Raw genomic sequence first — 22854 nt, 5'->3', positions numbered from 1 at the left:
CTGGGAGCAGCTCCAGGGCCGGCTGAGAGCTGTCCCTGGCAGGCAGCAGAGTCCCTGGCCCAGCACAGCGCCCTGGGCTGCAGGACCCTGCTCTGCAGGACAGCCCTGGGCACCCCTGGCTGCTCTGCACAGGAGATGAGCAGAGAATGCACTCACAGGGTCTGTGGGCATTGGCATGTTCCAGCTTTAGGAGATCACTGCAGGAGCTGCAGCTGCATTGTCCTGCAGCCAGAGGTTCCTGTGCCAAGGGCTGGCAGTGATTCTGCCCCAGGCACTTCTCAGCCCCTTCCCAGCCCTGACTGATTGAAGCTCTCTGTGCCTCTGTGCTGTGCCTGGGCTGGCTGCAGGCAGTGCCCCAGCCCTGCTGGGCTGGGAGAAGAGCTGCTCAGCAAGAGAAATGTGCTTTTGAAGCTCTGCTTGGTTACCAGGATCACCCTCTGTGCCAGGAGCCTGGCCCAGCTCAGCAGCACAGACACAGCACAAGGACTTTAATGACCCTCTGGGGCTTTGTGCTCAGGCCCTGAACATCAGGCCCTGAGAGGGAGCCGCAGAAACCTCTCCAGAACTCCAAGTCACAATGCAACTCCAAAGTTTTTCTGACTTTAAATGGGTCCCACTGAGGGACACGATTGAGAAAATGTCCCCAGGCACCAGGCAGAGCAGAGAACTGGAAGCACTGATGCCAGGTGGGGACAAAGAGAAGCCAAGTCTTGGTGCCCTGGGGCACAGCAGGGTCTGTGCCACCAAGGGCTGTGAGGAGACACCTTGTCCTGAGGCCCTGGGGCCTCCTGGCACAGCCCCAGCCAGGCTGGGCACTGTCAGACCCTGCTCCTGCCCTCAGCATCCCCACCTAGCCCACATCCCAGTGGCCTCATGGATCTGCTAGAAGGAGTCCCTGGGGAGCCTTGGACAGCAATGGCTCCTTCATGCTCCCAGGAACTGCAGGTTTTTCAAAGGACTCAGTGTTTTGCTTTTGTCTTGCAGTCTCTGAGAGCTTTCTGCAATCCTGGCCTCCAATATTCTGCTGTAATTAGTCCCTGGAGAGGCTTTGTCAGGAACAACACTCAGTGGGGCCCATTAATGCTTCAAGGTACTTCAGTTCTTTTAAGGTACTTGGTGTTTCCCTTTTGATACAGACTCTGTGAGAGGTTTGTGCTATTGTGGCTCCAATTATCTGCTTTAACAAGTCACCTGAGAGCTTTGTACAGACACACACTGTGGCTCATGAATACTCTGAGATACTAAACTTTTTTCTGGTACTTTGGGTTTTCTTTTTCACATTGAGAGTTCTTTGTGCTGTTTTCAGTCTCTGAGAGGTTTTTGTGCCATCCTGGTCTCCAGTTCTCTTCTCCAAGGAGTCCATGAGGAGCCTGTGTTGGGCATGCACCTCAGTGGGACTCATTATTGCCTTGAGAAACTTTGGTGTCTTCTTCTGACTTTGACTGCAAGAAAAGTTTGTGGAATCTCCTCTCAGGCCCTGAGGTTTCAGGGCTCAGCTCCAAATGCACCACGGGGCTCATTAGTATCAAGCAAGTCCTGACAAACCATGGCTCTGCCTTGATTTCCCTCTGCTCTAATGCAGTTCAAGAGGAAGTTTCTGTAGTGGTTTTGGTTTGCCATTTTGAGATTTCTCAGCCAATGCATCAACTATTTTGGTGTGTTCAGTGTTGGCTAATCACCAGTGCACTCACTACAATATACTTACTCCTTTCCTGCTGTGAGATAGGATTAGGAGAAAGGCAAAGTAGGCTCAGAACTTTAAAAGAAAAGTTTAAACTTTTAAAGAGAAGTATATTAACAGTAACCAAAAGAAAGAGTAATAAGGATCAGAACAAACTTTCAGAACTCTTCCTCTCTCCATAAAACCTTACAATATAAAGAGAACAAACCTAAAACTTCAGGTCAGTTCAAATAGGGAGAGAAGTTCCTCGTGTTAATGTTATGGAGACTTATCCACAAGAAAACAGTTATCTCATGGCTTTTCATTTCCATGGATTGCAGCTGCCTCGAAAAATGTGCAATTGTGAAGTCCCTCCCATTTTTTCACAGCTTTTCCCATGGCTGTGTTTATGGTCCATGTCAATTTATGGGATATTAATTTACAGATGAGCTGTTTAAAAGCAAAGGTTCTCTTCATCTATTTCTGAAATCATCTTCATCTCTGGGAACAGAGGTCTTCTTTTCCTCTCCCTGAGGGTACAGTGTGTAACCACTCTGCTCTCCTCTGTTCAAACTTCTCATGGGATCACAGCTACTGCAACATTTGCTCACTTGAGGATGGAGGCCTTTGCTGAAACAAGTCATCTCCCCATATTTTTCAATGCATTATGGGGAAAAAGAGAGTCTGATGTATCAATGACATCCTTCTCCATAGCTTTAGCAGAGGATTCCAGCCCCAAGATCAAGGCATCTCCTCATCCCTCCCATCTGGGACTCAACTTCCTCTTCCCTGCCCTCGGTGTGTCCATGTTGCTCCTCTGTGTGCCTGCCCTATGTCCTTTTCTCTCTCTGGAGGGAGGATGGCAGCACTGGCAGAGTCAATATCTCCCGGGGCTGCAGATGGTTCCGAGAGCCCGGCCGGGCTCGGTGCTTGCGGCCGGAGCTGTTTTGCCATGGAGGTTTCTGCAGCGGCTGCGCTGGGGCTGTGTCAGGCTGGGCCACGCTGGGGCAGGGCCAGGATCTCAGCAGCCAGGCCAGAGCCCAGCAGCAGCACGGCCGGGGCCGATGGCTTCTCCTGCCCTGCCCGCCGGCTGCGGGCGAAGCCCAAGGGCGGCAGAGCCTTGGCCGAGCCAGCCCGGCCCGGGGCTGTTCCTGGGGCCCGGCGGATCCTGGCCGGGCCCGGGCTGGCGGCGGGGCAGGGCTCGGCAGGGCCAGATGTCAGCACCCGCAGCCACGGCCCGGCCTCGGCCCCGCGGCCTCCCCTGCCCTGCCCGGCAGCCGATGGCGCCTGGCGGCTCCCTGGGAAGGGGCCCGGCCCCACGGCAGGAGCTGCCCGGCCCCACGGCCGAGACGGGGCTGGGCCGGCCTCGGCACCTCTGTGGGGCCAGAAGGGAGAGAGACCCAGCCAGGCTTTTTCATCTGTAACTTGTCCATATGTAGTGGCCATGTGCCCAAGCCCCCAAAACCTCTCATTGGGAGATCTCTGGGCCCTCTCCAAGGTGTTTTCTAATAAAAATATTAAGCTCCTGGTCTATGAAAATTACCAGAGGATGGGGCTAACCCATCCTGTCTGTCCTGGCTACTTTTGTCTGGGAGCAATCCTTGGATATACGGACTTTAGGAGGCCACATTCTAATTTTGGCCATGGACCATGGACAAGAATACCATTTCTTTTCCACAGGAATGAAGGAACAGAGCCCCAGTGTTTCAGGGGCAGATGAGAGGTGACCGCCACAGTGGAAGGCCAGCCAGAGCTGGCTGTCTTTTTCTAAGACATACTCTTGCATACAGGAAATTGTTAGGGAGAATACCAGCTTTGGCAATGGGCATCAGAATACAGACAGTTCTTTTCTATAGCAAGGAAAGCACAGAACCCCTTTGCTCCAGGAGCTGATGAGAAGCAGACCTTGGCATTCCAACATCAGCCAGACCTGTCAGGTGGCCCCTGGCAAGCCAAGCCAGCCAGACCTGTTCCATGTTCCCTCGCTTCCATGGGGTCCCTTGCTTCCAGGTAGCCCTGAGGCGTCACAATGCCCCCTTGGTGACACCAGGCCCTGAAGGGTCAGAATGGTCTCCATGGTTCCATCGAGCCCCACAGAGTCATAATGGTCTCTGGGTCCATGAAGCCCCACGGTGTCACCATGGCCCCTTGGTTCCATGGGCTCCAGTGGTGCCACAATAATCCCCTTGGTTCCATGAGGTGCTCACAGTGTCACAGTGAGCTCCATGGGAAGGAAAGAACCGAGCCCCAGTGTGGCAGGGGCAGCCACCAGAGGACAAAGCCAGCCAGACTTGATGGTACTGGCAGATTTTCCCTGGGAGCAACCCTTGGATGTAGGGAATTTTAGAGGTGGAATCCCAATTTCAGACATGGATACCCAAAGTAGAAGGATGTTTCTTTTCCACAGGAAGAAAAGCACGGAACACCGCTGTTTCAGGGACAGATTAAAGGCTTCCACTAGAGGCCTAAGCCAGCCAGATTTCTCTGTCCTGGTAGCTTTTGTCTGAAAGCAACCCTTGGATATAGGGAATTTGGGAAGTGGAACCCCAATTTCAGTCATTTCTGTGTAGATAAGAAGGACAATTCTTTTCCATAGGAAGGAAAGCACAGAGCCCCAGTGTTTCAAAGGCAGAAGTGAAGAGAGGTGGCTCTTGAGAGGCCAAGCCAGCCAGACCTGTTTGTCCTGGCAGCTTTTGTCATGGAGAGATCCTTGGATATATGGAATTTGGGAGAAGGAATCTCAGTTTTGACCATGAACACCTTGAGAAGAAGGACAGTTCTTTTTCATCAGAAGGAAACCACTGACCTGCGGTGGTGTGTTTTTCTTTAATGTGATATTTGTTCAATATCTGTTCACCCCCCCCCATCCCTAATCTCCTCCTCTCCCCAGTTGTCAGTCTTCCCTAGCTCTCCCCTAACCCCCTCATCTCCAAGTTGTCAATCCTCCCTTTCCCTGCCCCTTTCCCTGGAACCTTCCCTGTCATTCATCCTAGCCCCCTCCTCTGCTTCCAGAGCATTCCCTGTCTATTTAGTGAGGCTCAACACCCTATTGATTACTTTGTGCTATTCCACTCCCTTGCTTCCCCCGATAGGTTTGTCATATGTTAGTCCTGCCCTAAACTCCTCCCCTGCTGTTCCCTCATTGGTTGCTGTTCCTACACCCGTCTCCCTGAATTCTTGTATAAAAGCTCTGCTCCCGCTCCCGAGGGGGTCTTGGGGCTCACTGAATAAAATCATCCTGTTCACCCCCAAGTCCCGTGTCGCCTCCGTCTGTTCCCGCACCACCGACTGGGACTGCAGAGCTTCGCAGGGGGAGCGGCCGCCCGTTCTCTTCCCTCTCACAGCCCAGCACGGCACCGCTCGGGGTGCTGCGGCGAGGGGAGTGCCTGCCGCGCCACGACAAATGGTAGTAGAGGATGGTTCCCTTCTTCGTCTTTTAGAAAAAACGGGCAAATTCGTGGGGGTGCCCGCCTCACAGAAGAAGAAGGAGGGAAGAGGGACATCTGCGGCTGTGGAAGCTCTGCCGGATGCTAAGAGGAGCTGAGCGCCGAGCAATAAGATTGAAGCTCCGGGACCTCTTCGTCCTCGCCACTGCGCTCTCTACCCGCCCTGGAGCAGCCGCACTGCGGGGGCCGCCGGGCTGCAGAAGCTTTAAGTGGGTGGACTTACCCGAGGACAAAGAGTGCGGTTTGGCAGTGGCTCGGGAGAGCCTGAAGAAAGGCATCTGCAGCGAGACCACCGGAGGCAGATAGTGGCCGAAACCAAGGCTTCGGGGACGAGCTTTGGTTTAACGGGAACACCTAAGCCTCCGGAAGGGCCAAACTGGGAAGGAACATCCCCAGTTTTAGCGTGACTTTTCCATCGAGTCGAGGAGAAGATTCAAGCCATCTCCGCCCGGGCCCGGAGGGTAAGGTGAGCTAGACGGGGTGGGGGCCGCCCCGACGGATGGCTGGGTTTGCTGCTTTTCTTTTTGCGTTTTAACCCCCGCCTGCACCCAGACTGGGACTGTATCCCTGCATGTCCCTGGCAGGCGGGTGGGTTTTCCTTTTCTGGGGGGGGGTTAGCACTGAGTGCTATTCTTCACCCAGTCTTTTGTGGCAACCCATATTAGATTTCTTTTTCTTCTCCTCAAAACTATTGTCTTCTCTATCCTCCCCTCCCCATTCTGGGCTGGACGGAGGGGTTAGAGAAGACAAAAGTGGGACAAACATTTAAAGGCGACACGTTAACTATGGGAGGGTTGTTAAAAGAGACCCTTTACACCCACGCATTGCGCCAACATCCAGCTGCGTCGGGCCCCCCTCCTGTACATTTCCCCTGTTGGCTTCTGTGAAGCTCCCTATGCCCCCATCCCCTCGGACTTTCCTAAACCTTTCCCTATCCTCCCTTGGGGATTGCTGTGGCCGAGCCGCCCCAAGTGCCCTGCCGGACACTGCTCAGGCCAAGTGCAGTGTGCCCGGCACCCCCTCCCAATATGGCACTGGCCACGCCGCTCGGGACCCATTTTCCCGCCTTGACCCTTCTTTTCCGCCCCTGGTTTCCCGCCAGTCCCATCTCTCCCTCAATGGCCCTGCACCATCCCTGCACGAGGCTAGTCCCTACTGGGGGAAGCGGGGTTGGATATTCACCCATCCTTCTTCTGGCTCTTCCTCCGGGGGGAAAGGATCGGGAGGGACCTTCTCCCAAGGAAATAGAGTCGAAACCTGGGACTGGGGATCCGTCATCTTGTTTTCCCCCTAAGATGGCGGCATCCTAGTCCCCCCCTATCCTATTCCTTAATGTACCCTACCCAATGTTCCTTTTTATTTAACTACGAATTCCTCTTTTTGCTTTTGATTATTTTTTGAATAATCTGTTTGTTGAGTTATATTTTATAGAAAGAAAGATCATCCCATTTAATTAATACTCAAGATATTATGCCCACCTCTCAAACAAACATTCAAATTGGACAAACCACGTCACTGTCCACTGACCTGACTCCGCTTTAGGAATTTTAAGAAGCTAAACATCACAAGCGCCGTGACGAAGCAAGTTCTAAATCAGATGAAGTCAGAAATCCTGCTGTGCTTTGTACACTTAATTTGGAGTTTCGTTTAGGACAATTTTATGTATTCCAGATCAAGTTTTTATATGCTTCATGTCTTGTAAACATAATTCACTTATCCTTTTTTGATGTCTTTCAACTTATGTCTTTTAATAATATGTAATGTTACAATTTGATTAAATATTAAGTTGTTTTGTTGTAATTATGATTAAGTTATTATTTTCTGATGTTTTTCAACTTAAATACTTTTTCCCTTATTCTCCTGTTTTTGGGAAATCAGAATTTAGTTATTTGCTGGTCTGTGTTGTGTTTCTGACCATCATTTGCTATATGATTTTACTGTATTTACTGTATTTTTACTGTATTTAGTGTATGAATTTTATATTATTTGTGTGTTATATTAATTTGCTTAAACCGCAGAATTCTCCTTCCTTTTATAAAAAGAAAGGGGGAGATACGGTGGTGTGTTTTTCTTTAATGTGATATTTGTTCAATATCTGTTCACCCCCCCCCCCATCCCTAATCTCCTCCTCTCCCCAGTTGTCAATCTTCCCTAGCTCTCCCCTAACCCCCTCATCTCCATGTTGTCAATCCTCCCTTTCCCTGCCCCTTTCCCTGGAACCTTCCCTGTCATTCATCCTAGCCCCCTCCTCTGCTTCCAGAGCATTCCCTGTCTATTTAGTGAGGCTCAACACCCTATTGATTACTTTGTGCTATTCCACTCCCTTGCTTCCCCCGATAGGTTTGTCATATGTTAGTCCTGCCCTAAACTCCTCCCCTGCTGTTCCCTCATTGGTTGCTGTTCCTACACCCGTCTCCCTGAATTCTTGTATAAAAGCTCTGCTCCCGCTCCCGAGGGGGTCTTGGGGCTCGCTGAATAAAACCATCCTGTTCACCCCCAAGTCCCGTGTTGCCTTCGTCTGTTCCCGCGCCACCAATTGGGACAGCAGAGCTTCGCAGGGGGAGTGGCCGCCCGTTCTCTTCCCTCTTGCAGCCCAGCACGGCACCGCTCGGGGAATCGCGGCGAGGGGAGTGCCTGCCGCGCCACGACACTGACCTCCAGTGTTTTGAAAGCAGATGAGAGGCATCCCCAAGAGGCCAAGGGCAGCCAGATCTGTCTGTCCTGGCAGATTTCACTGGGAGCAATCTTTGGATGTACAGAGTTTTGGAGGTGGAATCCCAGTTCTGGCCATGGACGCCTGCTCAGGATGGATGTTTTTTTCCTATAGGAAAGAAAAGCACAAAATCCAAGTGTTCTGGAAGAAGATGAGATGTGGCCACCCTTAGGCCAAGCCAGCCAGACCTCTCTCTCCTGACAACTTTCATCTAGGGACTATCCTTGGACATAGGGCATTTTGGAGGTGGAATCTCAGTTTTGGCCGTGGACATCTAGACAGGAAGAAGAGTTCTTTTCATTAGGAAGGAAAGCACAGAGTCCCAGTGTTTCAGAGGCACATGAGTGCCAGCCCTCAGGAAGCCAAGGCCAGCCAGATTTGTGACTCCTGGCATCATTTTTCTGGGATCTATTCTTGGATATAGGGAATTCTGGAGGCAGATGCCCAATTTTGGCCGTGGGTACCTGGTTGAGATGGATGGTTTTTTCCCATAATAAAGAAAAGCACATGGTCCCAGTGTTTGAAAGGCAGATGAGAGGTGGCCCCCCGGTGGCCAAGGCAGCCAGATCTGTCTCTCCTGGCAGATTTCATCTATAAACAATCCTTGCAATATAAGGAACTTTGGAAGAGGAATTCCAGTTTTGGCTATAGGCCCCTGGAGGAGAAGAGTAGTTCTCTCCCATAGGAAGGAAAGCCCAGAGCCCCAATGTCACTATGGGACATGAGTAAACATGATGGGCACCTTTGCGTTTGTGACGGTAAAAGAAATATAATTTATTTCTGACTCCAACATTTATTGTTTTCCAAAGGTGACAGTGGATTGGAGGGTGAAAGGACCACCTATCCAACAACACTGGACAAACTACCGTCCATCAAATTTCTCCTCCTCTATGAAGAAATGCAAAACAATAAATTATTTACAGAAAGTTGCGGGAGAAAATTTGCTACAAGAATGTAAACTCAGAAGGTTTTAGAAAATCTTAAACAATCAGGCCAACACCCCAGTGCTTCAGGGGCAGATGAGAAGTAGCCCTCAACATGCCAAAGTCAGCCAGACCTCTCAGGTGCTCCCCAGGAGGCCCAGCCAGCCAGACCTGTTCCATGTTTCCTTGGTTCTGTGGGACCCCACAGTGTCACAATGGTCTCCTTGGTTCCATGAGGCCCTGGAGTGTCACAATGTTCCTCTTGCTTCTGCAGTGTCACAATGGCCACAGTGATTCCATGAGGCCTTGCAATGTCACAATGGCTTCATGGTTCCACAGAGCCCTGATGTGTCACAATGACCCCTCTGCTCCGTGTGCCCTCGCTGTGTCACAACGGCTCCTCTGTGACACTGCGGCTGCACAAGGGCACCATGGACCCTTGGTTCCTTGGGGTCTCTGAGTTCACAATGGTCTCCTTGATTCCATGAGGCAGCACAGTGCCACAATGGCCCCTTGGTTCCATGAGGATCTGCAGGGTCACACAGATTTCTGACATTTGTCCTTGCTGCCCCTCACATCCCCCCTGCCCCACAAACAGCCCTGAGCCACCCGTGAGGGACAGGCCCTGCTGTGCCAGGCTGGGCTCAGGGCTTGGCCTTTCTGCTTCCCCCAGCCAGCCCAGGCCTTGCTCAGCATTGCAGTTCCCTGCTCTGAGCCTTGGGCTCCCTGCAATCCTGGCCTCAAGGATCTGCTCTCACCAGTCCCTGGGGAGCCTTTGGCAGTCCCAGCCCTCAGTGATGCTCCAAGCGACTTGGAGTTTTGCTTCTGACTCCTTGAGCAGCTCCTTCAGCCTTCTCTCAATGCCTGAGGGTTCTGGACTAAGCCCCAAATCCACCGTAGGGATCATTAAAATACAGAAAGCCCTCAGGTGCTCTTTGTCTTCCTTCAATGGTCTGCAAATCACCAGGGCTTGTGCAGCTGATTGGAGTCAGTTTGCAGTTCTTGTAAGGAGGAAGATTTCCAAGTGCACCTCCTGATTTTTTTTTCTTTTATAAAAGCAATATTGTTTTGTTTTCAAGTTCAGAGAAGAGCTGATAGAAGCATTCCCCAGGTGATCTTGATGCTCAGTGTCTCCTGAGGAGGTCTGGGCATGTAGAAGAATGAGCCCCCTGAGGGCTGACCCTGTTTGGACAAGCTGCTCCTCACCCCCGGCCTCACCATGTCTGACATCGCCCACCTGGCACTGACATCCCTGTGCCCTGCAGCAGAACCTTGTCCCTGAGCTCTGCAGCTCCATGTCCCAGCCCATTGCACCGTGTCTCACCTGCTCTCCTCAGTCTCTGCCTGCACACAGGCCCAGGAGAAGTTTTCCTCTTGGGAAAGAAAGAATGGAAAAGCCTGAGCAGGTTTCCTAAACAACAAACCCCACTCAGGAACCACCTGCTCAGTACAGGCTGCCTGGAATGGTGTCACCTTTCTACAAGGGACGGTGTGACCAGAAATGATCTCTGGAAGCAGAATTCTCTGAGTCTCCCAGTTGAACTCTCTGTCCCTGTCCTTTCCCTGGATCTCTGTTGCAGATGGAAGCTGCTGGTGCCATCCTCACCTTTTACCTCTCTTTGGAATGCAAACAGATGTTCCCAGCTGTGTTAAGCAGGATTTGCTCAATGTTTCTATCAATCTTTTGTGTTCCCCATGGAATGATGGGGCCATTTTGGCACTGAGGGGGTGACGTGGAAGCAAGGAGTCAATTGTGACCCTGGGGTCCCATGGAACGAAGGGGCCACGGTGACACAGCAGGGACACATGTATCCAATTGTCCATTGTGACACTGTGGATCCAAGGAGACCATGGAGACACCATGGAGACACCCCCAGAACCTCATGGAACCAAGGAGTCCATGGTGACCCAGCGGGGCTGCATGGAGCCAAGGGTCCATGGTGACACTGCCCATCCAAGGAAGCCATTTGGACACTGCAGAAGCTCATGGAGCGAGGTGGCCATTGTGACACTGAAGAACACCAAATATCCATGGGGACACAGCAGGGCATCATGGAACCCAGGAACCGCTCTTGACAGTGTGGAAACTCCTTGAACCAGGGGCCATGGTGGCACTGCAGAACCAACACAGCTGCTGCATCTTGTCCCCTGCCCTGCACAGCTCCTTGGGAGGCACGGCAGGAGTAGCACCCTGGGAGCCTCAAGAATGCCCCTCTGGGATCCATGGCACACACTCCCAGGGGCTGGAATTCCAGTTCTCAGCCAGGAAAAGATGTTCCTGATCTTGAAGGCAAAGCTCTTAACTAGGAGCCACAAGCCAAGTGGAGCAAGACCTTAAAGGGACATTTCACTGCCAGCCTTCATAACTTCACCTGTGGTTGTTGTAGTTCCTGCACTCGGAATGAAATCAGGGCAGGGCCTTTGGTGGGGGCTGCCCTGGGTCAAGGGAGACACTGAGAGAGAAACAGAGCAGGCAAAGAAAGGCAGGAGAGAAAGGAGGTGTTTTGGTTTAGAAAGATCGGTGTCTGCTAAGGAAGCCTCCCCTGAAATGAAATAATGTAGGCTCTTTCTTTCTGAATTGGTATAAATTTGAAATTAAGGGGGGCTCTCAGGTAAAAATATGGGAGCAGGAATAACAGCTTTTTATTAGGGAATAAAATGAAAATATGAATAATGCAGTGAGCCAAAACAACACTGAGAGAGCCAGAATACAACCTGACACTCTGTTGGACAGGGTGTTGGCCGCAGTCCAATTGTAATTGTGGCTGCAGTCCTCCAGGAGTGTGGTTCTGTTGAAGTGATCCTGTAGAAAAGGGAGTCTTCCCCTGAAGAGGAAGAGGCAGCTGTTCCTCTGGGAAAATCCAGCCCAGAAAAAGCTGTGTTGGTGGGCCAGAATCTCAAGACTAGATACAGGTAGGAATGCTTGGCTCCTCCCTCTGGGCTGGACATCTCACAATGGGATGTTACAGTTCTTATCAGTCATGCAGTGACATTCAATAGCCCATTATCAGCAGATGTCTCCCCTGAGGGAGGATTGATTGTGGAAGAGATAAGGAAAAACTGCCCACTTAACACAGGACAACTGCCATGCAGATGGCAAATAGAACACATCTTGCTTTTCAGTCTGGGACAGGAGGTCACAAAATCAGGTGAGAAGGCAGCACTCTAAAAAGCAAACCAGAGCTGACAGAAAAGGAATGGGACAGAAATCAATAATTCTGATCGTTTTATTTATTATCAAAATAAATCACACCCACCCAGCCCCACACAATCCTGATCCCACAACCTCAAATTTGGATCTCACTTCTCCCGATCACCTTCCAACCCCATCTCATCCTGGAGGCTGTGGAATTCAGTAATTTTGGCATGGGGCTGAGGTGGGAACCAGCCATTTTGAGGTGGGATTGAGCAATTTTGGGGTTAGATTGAGGGGTTTCCAGTGGGATTGAGTCATTTTGAGGTGACAGACAAATCCACCTTGTCATTTGGAGTGCAAAGATATGGAGAATACTACCAGATATCCCCCAAGAACCCACAGATCCATCAGAAAATGTTCCCAAACAATAAATTCCATCTCAAATACCTCTTAAATGGTGGGACTTTTGACATCTCTGGTCAATACTCTTTTTAGCCATTTTTCAGGTGTTTTTAAGTGATAAAGACAAATCAGAAGAAAATTAGGGCCGAACCAAAACCAGAGACCCCTTGAGCTTCCCCTGAGCACTGGACAAAGCAAACTCAGCAGAAATTAAAGTTAACCCTCCATAAAATGCCTTGAGGAAGATTTGCTCTTCCCACAAGTCACTTGTAATGGAAATGCAAACAAATCCCAAACATTAATAAACCAACCACAGAAGCAATTTTGTGGCAATTTCAAATTTCATCAGTTCCAGCACAGCTCCTGCTCAGATGGTGGCAGGTTCTGATTAAAGAAAATTCGAAATTTGTCCTAATACAGATTATTAAAAGGAAGGGAAAGGTCAGTGTAGCTGTCACAAAGGTGACAGGGACCAAGAAAATAATGCTTCTCCGCCCAAGCCTGTGAATTCAGGAGTTATTTGGGAATTTACCTACTTGAGCTGGGCTTCTTGTAGGACTTTAGTAGCCTTGTGTTTCTCACCGGGTGGCGAATGATCCTTGTCAGTCTCGTTGGCATCATTTGTTCCCTTTCCTTCAATAATTTTAACAAACTTTTCAGGGAAGGACAACAAAATATTTTCTTTACAATGGCCACTCACAACAGCCATTTTTCTCATAAGTTCTTCCAAAACTTGCTCAGAGGAAGCTGCATCTAACTTTTCAAGAGTTCCTCCAGAAAGAGCCACGAGCTCCTCAGAGGAGAGAACCATGCTGTTGTCAAAGGCACTTGGGGTCAGACAACAGTGCCCTGAACTCACTGTGCCAAAATAATGTTGCAATCTGGATAATAAAATTGTTAGAGAGATGCCTCTGCTCCAATTAAGGAGCTCAGGAGACCAAATCCAAAGTGGATTTTATTGAACAATAAATGTGAGGTAGAGAGAGATTCAAAGAAAGAGAAAAGGGGAGAGAGCAAGGGAGTGACAGGGACAGAAATCTCCCCTGAAGCGGGGCAAGTGTGACATTGTCCCCTGTGTGCATGGCCTTCCCAGGGTGGGGGTTTTACACCTGAGCCAGTTTGGGTAAGGGGGGTGGTGTTCAACCCCCACCCCGAGCAGGGATTACCTCACTGTTTCAGGTTACAGTGTCAGATGTAACCAAAAGTGTTTTCAGTCCCCATCTCCATAAACTGTTATCAACAGGTGGGGCAGTGTTCTTTATCTCTTCCATGGCTCAGCCCTGATAACACCCTCCAGGGGCCATCTTCTGTTAATGGGCCATTGAGTGTCACTGCAGGACTGATAAAATTACATCATCCCATTGTGGGATGCTCCGCCCAGGGGAGGAACCAAGTATTCCTGCCTGGATATAATCTCACAATTTCCAACACCACAACCACCTTGCCTACTGCATTCCCAGAGGACAAGAGCTCCATAAGCATCACTGGACCTTCAGAGGAAGACCAGACCCTTCTACAGGATCACCACTTTGACAGAATCACATTCATCACTCCAGCTGGACTGCAGCCACCGTCTCATCAGACTGCTACCACCACCCTGAGCAACGGGGTGTCAGGTTATATCCCGACTCTGTGAGTTTAAACCAGTGTTTCTGTATCATTGCTTTGATCTTAATTTTCTTATTCAATTGTCATTCTGGCTTAGACTGTCCCCCTGGTTTGCTTTGAAGCCAGTAAAAATCTCACTGTGCTCATCACTTGTTTTCCTCCCAAAACAGGATTTCCCATACCCAAACGTTCGCCAGATGGAGAAGGTTGCAAGGAAGATGAAGATGGCTCAGGACACTGAGGTAGGTGAGGAGGAAGTCAGTGCCCCTTTCCACCTCTCTCCTGCTCCATCTCCCAGCCCAGCCTGGCCCCCGGCTGCAGGACAGCCCCGCTACAGGTGCCCTCCTGCCGGGGATGCACTGGGGTGATCTCCTTGACCTTCCCTCTGGCACGGAGGCAAATCCTGTCATCCTGTCCTCTCCTTTTCCTTCCTCCCCCAGAGAAGGAGCTGAGGATGGAGACCAGGAAGGACAAATCCCCATGGCAGAACCTCATGGAAGAGGCCGTTTTGAGCAACTCCACAGCGCAGGAATCCAACAGGGAGGAAAAGCCCCAGAGATCCCACAGGAGGAGGGGCTGCAAGTCCAGCCCAGGATGCTCTGAGGAGGAAAGACCCATCCAGTGTCAGGAAGGTGGGCAGAGCTTCAGCCAGAGCTCAGAGCTGGTGGTCCCTGAGAAGCTTCATGATGGGGAGAAGCCCTACAAGTACTTGGAGTGTGGGAAGAGCTTCAGGCAGAAATCTCACCTGATCCACCACCAGATGATCCACACCGGGGAATGGCCCTACAAGTGTGGGGAGTGTGGGAAGGGCTTCGGCTGGAGCTCAGAACTCATCATCCACCAACGCATCCACACTGGGGAGAGGCCCTGTGAGTGTCCCGAGTGTCAGAAGAGGTTTAGGTGGAGCTCTGCTCTCTGCAAGCACCAGCAGATTCACACCGGGGAGAGGCCCTTCCGCTGCCCCGACTGCAGGAGGGGCTTCAAGCAAAACTCCCACCTTGTCAGGCACCGGCACATCCACACCAGGCAGAGGTCCTTTGAGTGTCCCCTGTGTGGGAAGAGCTTCTCCAGGAGCTTTCACTTGACTCGACACCAACTTAGGCACAAGTAAGGGAAGCCCTGTGACTGCCCCGACTGCAGGAAGAGCTTCGTGCGCTGCTCCGACTCCATCCCCCTTTAGAAGACCAATGTTGGTCAGAGCCCTGGTGACCCACATTCCTTGTGATCCCTGCTGAGAAGACACCTGGAAAGTGGTCTTCAAATCCTCCTGGATCCCTATAGACACCTGGATGAACACAGACCAGGAACATCCTTTGGGACTCTGATCAACATTGAAAATTAATTGGGAAGAGCTGTTTCTTTGACTTTACAGCCCAAGAAATTCTCACCTGCTGTGTCACTTTTTCTTCTGGTGGCATCATGCAATAATGGATGATCATGGAGATCTTTTCCCACTTGAATACTCTCCATGTTTATCCCATCAGAACACCTAGAATTGGGGTAAAAATAAAGAAATCAAGTAGAGATCTAAAGCTGAATCATTTTACTGGGATTTGAATGTGAATTTGAGGTTAAGGGGAGGATTTGGGTGTTGTGGGACCATCCAAGCCAAGGGACATGGCCATGCTCTTGTAGTTGTTCCAGCAGAACGGGTCCATCTAACCTTATCTGTTCTCCAGGAATTCCGGCTGTCTGTCCCAGTCCCTGGCCTGGGTCTGCCCATTCCAGGTGTTCCCCACAAAATGCCCAAATTGCTGCTGAAGTGCCCTAGCTGACCCTTGCTGGGGATGTTCCTGTCCACCAACCTCTCCTGCTCAGTTCCATGGAGGGCTGGGAGGGGTTTTAGGGACTCCTGGTGGGACTGAGAGAGGCTGTTGTGGCTCTTGGGGCCATTTGTGGTGCTGGGAGGGGGTTTGGGGGCCTGCTGGAGGTAACTGGGATATACTGGGAATGAGTGAGGTCATCCTGGGGGCAACTGGAACCATACTGGGGACTCTGGGGTGACTGGGATCGAGCATGCTGGGGGCAATTGGAATATACTGGAAGTGTCTGGCACCATACTGGAGGGGACAACACTGAGAACAACTGGGACCATTTTGGGGGCAAGTGAGGGCAACTGCGAGTGACTGTGTCTATATTGGGGGCCACTGAGGTCATACTGGCAGTGAGCAGGACTGTACTAGGGCTGACTGGGGGCAACTGGGATCATACTGGGTGGAACTAGGACGACACTGAGGGGGACTGGGATCATACTGGGAGTGACCAGGAACATGCAGAGGGCAGTTTGGACCATGGTTGGTGCAATTGGGATATACTGGGAGCAACTGGTACTGCACTGAGGGTGGCTAGGACTGGTTCTGGGCAACTGGAATTATGCTGGAAGCAACTGGGAGGAAGTGGGAGTGACTGGGAGCATGCTGGGATCAAGTGGGATATACTGAGAGAGACTGGGAATCACTGGGATCATACTGGGAGGGACTGGAACCACAGCAATGGCCTGGGCTGGGTGATGTGGGGCCTCAGAGAGCGCAGGGAGCATTGTGACACTGCGGGGCCTGATGGATCCAAGGGGACATTGTGACACTCTGGGCCCAGACTGGCCGTGGGGTGCTTTGGGAGCCCCGGGGTACCCAGGGCAGCAGAGCAGAGCCCCTGGATCAGGGGCAGCAGCTCCCCGGGACACCCTGGGTGGGCAGCAGGGATGCCCAGGGAGAAGAAGAAGCCAAGGCCCAGCGCCCCAAGGGTGGCAGCAGCTGAGGGAGGGGGCAGGAGGGAGAGGCCACTGCTGGGATGGCACAGAACTACTCAGCACTGAGCCACGGCTGTGTAATATCACAGGGCCTGTGTGACATTACAGAGTGGGCTGTGACATCACAGGGGCTGTGTGAGGTCACTGGGGAGGTCACTCTGCCCCATTCCCCTCCCAGTTCCCCCAGAGAAGTCCAACGCTGCTCGTGCACAGCGGGGTCCCCTGTCCCCCTGGGTCCCCCCGCCCCCGGCGCCACAGCCTCCCCCAGAGGATGTTCCATGAGATCGACCCCAGAGCCTGACACGGGGACGGGGGCCGGGGCTGTGGGGGTGGGACAGGGGGACAGGGACCCCCCGGCAGCGTCCCCGTGACCCCCAAGGCCAGAGCCTGGGCCAGGGCTCCTTCACCCTGTGACCAACGAGGGCTTGAGAGCGCTGGAAAAATCCCCAGCAAGGGAGCAGCAAAAACCAGATTTAATATTAAAGTGACAGCAGCACAAAGTTCCTTGGCAAGAGTCACTCTGCCCCTGACTGGACACTTCAGGCACAGCAAGGAAACAAAGCAACAACAAAACCAAACAAAATCCAGGCAATCAGACCAGAAACAAACTGAGAACTGTCCCTGTGTGTGTGTGTGACACAAGGCCAGTGAGAGCAAGGATAAAAGGGATACAGGCTAAAAGCTTTACTGTACTCAAACTTAACAGGACTTAACTTATACCTTCACATAAACTGATACTTTCAATTTCACAATTTAGCAAAAGAAGAGAGCTTAAGCGTATTTAACCTAATTAATAACTAGTGACTTTGCAATTTAACAAAGGAATAACATTTAACAATATTAAATTTAGATAATAACTTATATTAAACATTGGAACTTGGCAAGAGAACAACTTTTACCAGTATTTAACTTAGTTTAGACCTTGTGATTTAACCTCACTTACAGGCCTGACTGGCTCAGCTATCCAAGGCACTCAGAGACCTCAGGGAGCAGCATTTCTGCCACATTTCCCCAGCACAGGCACTCCTGTGTGCACACAGACACAGAGAGTCAGTGCAAGGCACCTGTGAGAAATTCCCCTGAGGGCAGGGAAATGCTCCCTGGGGATGCTTTGGCATCTCCCCAGCGGGGAAGGGTTGAGACTGGAGGAGTGGGGGGATCAGCCCAGGCTCCCTCGTTGTTGGGGATCCCCGAGTGCAGCAAACGGGAGAGTTCCTGGCTCGGAGAGGCCCCACTCAGAGGGAGTCACTGGCCCAGGAGAGCTCAAAGGGCTCCTTTTGGAGCGCTGTTTGTAGGGAACCAAGAGAGGGGCTGCAGTCCCAGCCATGTTTCACCCTGGCCGCACTTGGCATCAGCAGCTTTCTTTGGCAGGGTGAGAACAGGGATGTTGTGCCACTGAGGGAACACAAACAGTTCCCAGGGCTGCTCCTAAAGCAGCCAGGAGCTGGCTGGGCAGCAGCAGTGCTGGAGCAGAGCGTGTTTGTGCTGAGCTCCAGAGGAGCTGAGCCCAGGGGCTGCTGGCCAAGGCCGAGGCCAGCGAGCATTTCTCATCTGGCAGGGCGGCCTGAGAAGGGGAGGGGGGAATGCACCAGCACAGGAACCATGGAACCAAGGGACCATTGTGACACTGTGGGGCACCATGGAGCCAAGGGACCATTGTGACACTGTGGGGCCTGTGAGACCAAGGGACCATTGTGACACTGTGTGGCACCATGGAATGTCGGGATCATTGCGACACTGAGAGGCCCCATCACACCAAGGGTCCATTGTGATACCACAGGGCCTCAGGGAACTGTGGAGACCATTATGACTCTTTGGGGTGTCATGGGACCAAGGGACCATTGTGACATGGCAAGACCCCAGGGAGCCAAAGGTCCATTGTGACATTGCAAGGCCTCATGGAATCATGGAGACACCATTAAGAGACTTCACAGCCTCATGGAACCAAGGAGACCATTGTGACACTGAGGTGACTCATGGCATCATGGAGACCATTGGGACACGAAGAGGCCCCACGGAATAAGCAAATCATTGTGACACTGTGAGGCCTCATGGCACCAGTGAGACCATTGTGACCGTGGGGGTCCCCACAGAACCAAGAGGACCATGGTTACACTGTGGGGCCTCGTGAAACCAAGAGGCCTTTGTGGCACTGCAGGGCTGCAGGGAACCAAAGGTCCATTGTGACACTGCAGGGCCTCGTGTCATCAGTGTTCCATTGTGACACTGAGGAGCCAAAGGAGACCATTGTGACACCACAAACCCGCAGGGTCCAAAGGTCCATTGTGACATTGCGGCCTCATGGAACAGAGGAGTCCCGTGTCATTGTGGGGCCTGGGGAACCACGGAGACCACTGGAACACTGTGGCGCCCCAAGGAACCAAGGGAACATGGAACAGGTCTGGCTGGTTTGGCCTCCAGGGGCTGCCTGACAGCTTGGCACCTGGAGGGTCTCTTCTCATCTGCTATTGAAGCACTGGGTGTCGGGGCTTTCCTTCCTATCTAAAAGAACTCTCCTTCTCCTCTAGGCACACATGGCCAGAATTGGGATTTCACCTCCATTTCCTTATATCCAGGGATTGTTCCCATGGACATATTGCCAGGACAAATATGGCAGGCAGTAGTTTGGTAAGGGTCACTGCTTATCTGCCTCGAAAACATGGGGAAGGCTCCACGCTTTCCCTCCTCTGGGAAAGAACTGCCCTGCTTCTCCAGGTGCCCATGACCAAGATTGTGGTTCCACCTCCAAAATTCCTTATATCCAGAGACTGCCCCCAGACAAAATCTGCCGAACCTGAAAAAGTCTGCCTGGTCTTGGCCTAAAGAGGCTCTCACCTGCCTTCCAAACAGTGGGGCTCTGTGCTTTCCTTCCTATGGAAAACAACTGTCCTCATCCAGGTGCCCATAGAAAAAAATTGGTTTCCACCTCCAACATGGCCTCTTGTGACAGACTGGAGGAGATTGTTGGCTGGAAACATCTCATGTGTGGGGAAGAAGGGGCAGGTCCAGCCTTGCCCTGCCCTGGAACCCCAGCCCTGCCCTGCCCTGGAACCCCAATCCCCCCAGAGCCTCTATCCCAGCCCAGCAGTGTCTGCCAGGCCCTGGCACAGCACAGGCAATGCTCCACAGCCACCTCTGGAGCCCCAGCCCAGCTCCTGAGTGACCAAAAGACCCCAAGTCCCACCTTGGGGAAAGGGCCCAGAAAGACCAAGCGGTATTTAAGGCTGACCACAAGGCAAGCACACATCTTGACCTTGCCTTCTCATGGAATTTCTGTCTGAACACCACTGGAATCCAGGAGTTGGTAGCTCTATGTGTACTTATCTAAATCTTTTTTATCTTTCTCTTCTTTCCATGTCTTCTTCAAATTCTCTTTTCCTGCAAATGTAGATTAACTTATAATTGAACAGGCTTAGAGTTTGTGCAGTTGAATGGGCCAAGATAATGCTTGAAATCCATATTTTGTTGATTGAATGCCAATATTAAATATTTTGTAAATGTTTCTCTGACTTTTCTAAATTAACTGGTAAAGGCTGTTATGTTGTTTTTATCTCCTGAGAAGCTCTTGATAGTACTGCTCCAGGGCATCCAACTCAGAGGACACAAATTATTGTCATTCCTTTTAATGAGAGAGTTTTTTAATGGATGGGGGTCAAGGCTTGTGTGTCCTGCTTGGCACAGCCCAGGCAGGGCTTTCACAGCCCCATCCCACACTCCGTTCCCAGCTGGAGCCGCTGGTGCCTCTGAGTTCCGCTGCCCCAGCCCCAGGGACTCTCTCCTTGTCTGCCCATTCCCCCAGGGTCTCTGGGCAGGGATGGCCTCAGTGGGGGCTGCTGACATCCTCAGCAGCTTGGAGGCTGCTGCTGAATTTTACTGCTCCAGAGGCTTCTTCAGCCTTCAGCTCTTCAGTTCAGGAATTCAGTGCCCCAGGGCTCATTAACATTGAGAAGACCTTAACAAGCCAAGCCTCAAGGAATAATTTAATATTTCAAATCCTTTGTGGTTGATTAGACAGATTTCAGAAGTGTATTCAAAATGAATACACTATATTTAAAAAGACAGTGAGAAAATATTTTTTTAAGTCCTCTTTATGGTTTTTTCCCTGTTAATTCACTGATATATGCACTCTCCAATTAACACTAAATCCAAGTACCTCCTCATCTAGTTTGAATAGATATGAAACTTAAGATCCTTTATGGCTGACAATCCATCAGACTCTGTCCCTACCCCCATCCCACCATTTCCCCCATTCAAGTCCTGGCACTCAGAGCAGCCTTGTGCAAATCTGAGCTCCCTCCAGCCCAGGCTGCACCTGCAGGTTTCAGCTCCTGGGCTCGAACTCCCACCTGCTTTCCTTGGAGAAGGAGCTGCCCCAGACACAGAGGGATGTTCATTTATTGCCAGCCAACAAAGCCAAGGAAAGGCACAGCTCCATCAAATGCAAAAGTCATTCTTCTCCCTGGGTCTGCCCTGCCCCTGATCCCCACAGCCTGTCCTGTTTCCTTCATCCCTGCATTGCCAGGGACTTTCTGGGACAAGGGAGCTCTGCTCTGGCTATGGAGCGAGGTCCAAGTGCCACCACTGCAGTGGGAACCACAACTCATCAGGTTTGTGTCCTTTGAGGGACCAAGTACTGGTGAGAGTCAGATGCACAGAAAGGTTTCTCTGCATGGCCAACATAAAAAATGTGAAATGATAAAATTTAATAAACATCAAAATACTTCCCTGAACTTCTTGTGGCATTCCAGCCACATCTGATATGTCCACCATTCACAAGTGACTGGCATAGAGGAAGGATTTTAGACAAATACATAACATAAGAAAGATAAAAATAGAACTAAGATGCTGACGAAGGAGTTACTTAAATTTCTGAAAGACTGGGCAACTCTCTGAAGCCCAAAGTATGATACCACTCAAGGGAGACAAATTTGTGTTGGAGAGGTACCGCAGGAGACAAGACTCAAGATGTCTTGATCATCAAGTCTCAGTTTATTAACAGATTACACAGTTTATATCTGCTCGTTATTTAGCTCATACATATTGCAAAAGCCAAGCTCATGATTGGTTGCTATGTGACTTGCACAACTATCTCGATACTGTCCTTGTGATTGATACTTCCCTGTCCAGCTGGCCTTGGGGTTAGAACAGCTTAGCACTTCTTTGTTCCTCTTTATCTATATCTACATACCAAGCAGTTTTCAACATCCTGATTTCTGCACACCATCTGCTCTCAGGGTCATGCGGACTTTGCAGCAGTCACGTAGCCCTCCCTACTGTGATCAATTTTACAGTATCATGTCCCCTGCTGTACAACCATTCTTCTGCCAAGCTCTCTTCAAATTTGAATGACTAGAGAAAAGATGCAGGAGGAAATCTGGGAGCAATGGGAAGGACATAAATCCAGCTGCTATAAATGAAGAGATGTCCTTAGAAATGCTCATTTAAACAGGAGAGCTGGAGACACCTGAAGAGAGAGGGTAATGAAATATTAGACTGAATGTTGGTGGCCAAGGTAGAGGGGAAGATCAATATTTCTTCTTCTGCCATCAGTAGAAGAATCCAGTAGATCCAGGAAATTCCTGTTCCTGCAGGGAATACTTTGCCATATTTTTGCCATCAAATAACCCAGATAATAAAGATTTACTTGCATATTATGAAACTACCAGGTATTAAAACTTGTGCCCCTTTCCAGGCAGACATTGATGCGCAGAAAACATCTAAAACTCAAAGACAAAATGAGTTATAAAGTATGTGTTTTTCCAGCTGGGCACATGCAGGATACTTCTGTAAAGGAATGAGTATCTAATTGCTCTCAGCATTCTTTTTTATCCTCTAAAATGTTACATATACATAAGGTTTTGCAATATATCAATGCATATTCATTTCCTGGCTCCACCTTGTCCTGCTTCGTATGCTAATCAGCTTAGCAGTCCCTTCTGCATTTATACTTATCTTGGAGATTGCAGGGGGATGAAGTAAGTGGTCTTCATCAAAGTTCACCTTCTCACCCCATCTTCATGTGCAAGCTTACAGATCCTTTGATCACAGTCCAAACAATGAGGTTGGTCTAATCTGGTTTGGGGCTCCGAGGAGCTGTGTTATCCTGGTAGCCTTATAAATATGTCCTGTTTTGATGAACATCATCCTTCCCTTATCACACGTCCTTTCATTCTTTCATATTGCTCCTGCACATGCACCCTGTCTTCCCTTTGCAGGC

Source organism: Lonchura striata, unplaced genomic scaffold (assembly GCF_046129695.1).
Source record: "Lonchura striata isolate bLonStr1 unplaced genomic scaffold, bLonStr1.mat Scaffold_127, whole genome shotgun sequence".
NCBI classification, from domain to species: domain Eukaryota; kingdom Metazoa; phylum Chordata; class Aves; order Passeriformes; family Estrildidae; genus Lonchura; species Lonchura striata.
This window is presented reverse-complemented; position numbering follows the sequence as displayed.